Below are 5,298 nucleotides of genomic sequence, written 5' to 3'. Positions count from 1 at the left end.
GGTTACTCTGGTTCCCCTCTGGGGCTGAGACCAATGAATTCCATTATCACTTATGTATTTTCAACGGTAGAGTTTCTACATTCCATAGATTAAGGTGTGGAGCTCTGCTGTTCCTCAAAGATTAATGCAAAGTACTACTGTTTTCTATTCAATTCATCTTATTTCGCTTCTAAGATATTTATTCGCACTTCAACCTGAATGTGATGAACGTGACAATCATCATCATTCCCTATGAACGCGTGCCTGACAACCACTTCTGTTCTACATTAGATTGAATGAGTATCTCTTAGATCTCTTAATCAGAATCTTCGTGGTGTAAGCTAGAATGATGGCGGCATTCAAGAGAATCCGGAAAGTTTAAACCTTGTCTGTGGTATTCCGAGTAGGATTCAATGATTGAATGACTGTGACGAGCTTCAAACTCGCGATTGCTGGGTGTAGTGACAGACGCAAAAGGATAGTAAATCCTATTCCAGCATGATCGAGAACCGATAGATGAATAGCCGTGCCGTGACAGGGTGCGTTGACCATATTCACTGAGAGGATAGGATGTAACCATTGACAAGGGTGATGCCTCCAGACGATTAGCCGTGCCGTGACAGGGCATTTGGATCATTTTCCCGAGAGAAGACCGAAAGTAGCCATTGACAATGGTGATGCATTACATAAAGCCAGCCATGGAAAGGAGTAAAACTGATTGGGTGAAGATAGCAGGAAAGCAGAGGTTTAGAGGAACGAAAGCATCTCTATTCGCTTATCTGAAATTCTCACCAATGATTTACATAAGTATTTCTATCCCTATTTTATTAATTATTTTCGAAAACTCCATTACTATTTTATATCCGCTTGACTGAGATTTACAAGGTGACCATAGCTTGCTTCATACCAACAATCTCCGTGGGATTCGACCCTTACTCACGTAAGGTATTACTTGGACGACCCAGTGCACTTGCTGGTTAGTTGTGCGAAGTTGTGAACCATGGTATTGGCATCATGTTTTTGGCGCCATTACCAGGGAAAGAAAGAGCGATGAATTTTACATAATTAAAGTGTAATCACAATTTCTACGCACCAAGTTTTTGGCGCTGTTGCCGGGGATTGTTTGAGTTTGGACAACTGACGGTTCATCCTGTTGCTCAGATTAGGTAATTTTCTTTTTGTTTTGTTTTCAAAAATTTTTCAAAAATCTTTCAAAAAAATTTCTCCTTTGTTTTCGGAAAAAAAAAATTTCAAAAAAAAAAATAAAAATAAAAATAAAAAAAATAAAAATGTTTTCAAAAAAAAAATATATTTTTCTTCAGGATTTTTAAGAATGAATTCTAGTGTTTCATAAAGCATGTTGAAGCCTGGCTGGCTGTAAAGCTACGACTGTAGGGCATGTTAGACGTGTCATGTCTGAGTTACATACTAAAGCTTGGCTGGCTATTAAGCCACGCCTGACCCTTTGATTGGAGCTTTAGAGTATAAGATTCCTGGAATTCATATTAAAAATTTTAGAATCCTTATTTTTCTTTTTCAAAATGATTTTCGAAAAAATTAAAAGAAAATACAAAAAAATTCATAAAATCAAAAAAATAAAAAATATTTCATGTTTTTTGTTTGAGTCTTGAGTCAAGTTGAAAGTTTGGTGTCAATTGCATCTTCATCTTGCATTTTTTCGAAAAATTCATGCATTCATAGTGTTCTTCATGATCTTCAAGTTGTTCTTGGTAAGTCTTCTTGTTTGATCTTTGCATTTGCATGTTTTGTGTCTTTTCTTGTTTTTCATATGCATTCTTGGATTCTTAGTGTCTAAGCATTAAAGAATTCTAAGTTTGGTGTCTTGCATGTTTTCTTTGCATTAAAAATTTTTCAAAAATATGTTCTTGATGTTCATCATGATCTTCATAGTGTTCTTGGTGTTCATCTTGACATTCATAGCACTCTTGCATGCATTCATTATTTTGATCTAAAAATTTCATGCATTGCATCATTTTTCTTGTTTTTCTCTCTCATCATAAAAATTCAAAAATCCAAAAAAAATATCTTTCTCTTTTTATCTCTTAAAATTTCGAAAATTAGATTTGACTTTTTCAAAAATTTTTAAAATCTAGTTGTTTTTATGAGTCAAATCAAATTTTCAATTTAAAAAAATCTTATCTTTTTCAAAATCTTTTTCAAAAAATCAAATATTTTTTCAATTTTTTTTAGTTATTTTCGAAAATTTCAAAAATATTTTTCAAAAATTTTTTTCTTAATTTTACATCATATTTTCGAAAATAACAATAACAATTAATGTTTTGATTCAAAAATTTCAAGTTTGTTACTTACTTGTTAAGAAAGATTCAAACTTTAAGTTCTAGAATCATATCTTGTGATTTCTTGTGAATCAAGTCATTAATTGTGATTTTAAAAATCAAATCTTTTTCAAAACTAATTTCAATCATAGCTTTTCAAAAATATCTCCCTTATCTCATCTTTTTCAAAATATGATTTCAAAATATCTTTTCTAACTTTTTATCTTCTTATCTTTTCAAAATTGATTTTCAAATTTGTTTCAACTAACTAACTAACTTTTTGTTTGTTTCTTATCTTTTTCAAAACCACCTAACTAACTCTCTCTCTCTCTCTAATTTTCGAAAATATCTCCCTCTTTTTCAAAATTTCTTTTTAATTAAACTAATTATTTTATTTTTTATTTGAATTTTCGAAAAACTACTAACCCTTTTCAAAATTAATTTTCGAAAATTACTAACCCTCTTTCAAAATTTATTTTCGAAAATCCTCTCCCTCTCTCATCTTATTCTATTTATTTATTCATCTACTAACATATCTCCCCCACCCACCAAAAATCCGAACCCTCTCTCTCTCTCTTTCTGAGTTCAGATTTTTCTCTTCTTCTTTTTTTCTACTAACAATAAGGAACCTCTTTACTGTGACATAGAGGATTCCTCTTCTTTTCTTTTTCCCTTCTCTTTCTTATGAGAAGGGACAGAGAAAAAGGCATTCTTGTTGAAGCTGATCCAGAACCTGAAAGGTCTCTGAAGAGAAAACTAAGAGAAGCTAAATTACAACAATCCAGAGACAACCTTATTGAAAATTTCGAACAAGTAAAGGAGATGGCAGCCGAACCCAACAACAATAATGCAAGGAGAATGCTTGGTGACTTTACTGCACCTAATTCCAATTTACATGGAAGAAGCATCTCCATTCCTACCATTGGAACAAACAATTTTGAGCTGAAACCTCAGCTAGTTTCTCTGATGCAGCAGAACTGCAAGTTTCATGGACTTCCATCTGAAGATCCTTTTCAGTTCTTAACTAAATTCTCGCAGATCTGTGATACTGTTAAGAGTAATGGAGTGGATCCTGAAGTCTACAGGCTCATGCTTTTCCCTTTTGCTGTAAGAGACAGAGCTAGAGTGTAGTTGGACTCTGATGTGCGGAAAACGATCCGACACAAAACTCACCGGCAAGTGCACCGGGTCGCATCAAGTAATAAAACTCACGTGAGTGAGGTCGATCCCACAGGGATTGATGGATCAAGCAACTTTAATGGATGATTAGTTTAGTCAAGCTAACATTGATGTGAATTGAGTGAAATTGTAACCAACAGGAAGTAAAGGACAATGAATTTAAAGTTGCAGAATGTAAATTGGCAAGTAACTTTAAGAGCAACAAATGTAAATTGCAAGAATCTTAAACTGCAAGAAAAGTAAAATTGCATTAAATGTAAAGGGGAGTGGGTGCTGGAAATTAAAGAGAGCAATAGATCAAAGCTTAGAGAAAATTTAACTTGCAGGAAAAGTAAATCAGATCATGAACAGAAATGTAAAATGCAGAGCACTTGCAGAAGAATTAAATTGCTTGAATGTAAATTGAATTCAGTGAGAACAGAAAGCAATGAGAACCAAAGATCAAAATCAAGCTCAATGTAAATTAAATTGTAAACATGCAGCAAAGGAACTTGTAGTAGAGGAGAGATTAAAATTGCAGAAGAAGAAAACAGAGAGAATTCTCAAGGTGAGATTGAAACAGAATTTCTTCAATTCTCAACCCAAGATTTAAAACAAAAAGAAAAACTAAAGAGAGAGAGTTCTATATTCCTAATGCTCCCTAGTGGAGCTCGCTCCCTAACAAATATGAAAATGATGCCTTATATAGGCTTTACAAAATGAAAATGAAATTCAAAACAAATTACAATTAAAATGAAATTTCTATTCTAACTATCGCTTGTGCCTTTGAGTGGTGTCAATTGGGCCCTTGCTCTTGATGGAATTGGGTTGACAAAAGCCTCTATTGATTGCTCTTGGAGTTGGAGAGAAACCCATTGTGAACCGGGCCATGAATCATAAAAGTTTGAGTAAAAGTTTGAGTAAAAGTTTGAGGCAAACTTTTACTCAAACTTTTTATACCAGCTGCCCTTATTTGCTGCTACCAACGTTTGGGCTAAAGTTTGAGGTCAAACTTTTAGCCAAACGTTGGGCCTTCTTGCATGCATGTTGGGGTACTACTTTGTCTGCTTGTCAACGTTGCAAATTTCATGCCCACTATAGACTATTATATATGGTTAGAAAGCTCTGAATGTCAGCTTTCTAACCCAATTGGAATCACCTCAATTGGACATCTACAACCCAAGTTATGCTCATTTGAAGAGGACAAGGTCGCGGGCCTTGGTGTGCAGCGTTTGAGGTAAAGTTTGCCTCAAACGTGGTCGAAAACGCCAGTTCTGGAGGCTCAAACATATTGTCCACCCCATACTATTATATATTGTTGGAAAGCCCTGAATGTATACTTTCCAATGCCGTTGGAAGTGCATCATTTGGAGCTCTACAGCTCGAGTTATACTCCGTCGAAGGTGCAGAGGTCAGTTGGCCTCACTGCAGGTTGCCACCATATTCGTTTATGCACATTTCGGGGCAGTTTTCTCACTCAATTTTAGTGTCCACCATGAAGTGCCATATATGCCTGGAAAGCTCTTGATTCCTACTTTCCATTGCCTTTTGAATCACCTCATTTGGAGCTATGTAGCTCAAGTTATTCTTGTTGGAAGTATACCCCTTGTATGCCTTGTGGCGCCAACGTTTGCCAAAAAGCTTGAGGCAAACGTTGGCGCAAGCTTTTTCTCCCCTGGGTGTGTTGGTGTGGCGCCAACGTTTGCCAAAAAGTTTGAGGCAAACCCGTTGGCGCAAGCTTTTCTCCTCCAGGGTGTTGGTTTTGTGATGCCAACGTTTGCCAAAAAGTTTGAGGCAAACGTTGGCGCAAGCTTTTTTCCCAAAAGTTTGAGCTAAAGTTTGAGGCAAACTTTTGCTCAAGCTT

This window comes from Arachis ipaensis, chromosome B6 (assembly GCF_059453495.1).
Source record: "Arachis ipaensis isolate K30076 ecotype BB chromosome B6, ASM5945349v1, whole genome shotgun sequence".
In the NCBI taxonomy this organism is placed as follows: domain Eukaryota; kingdom Viridiplantae; phylum Streptophyta; class Magnoliopsida; order Fabales; family Fabaceae; genus Arachis; species Arachis ipaensis.
This window is presented reverse-complemented; position numbering follows the sequence as displayed.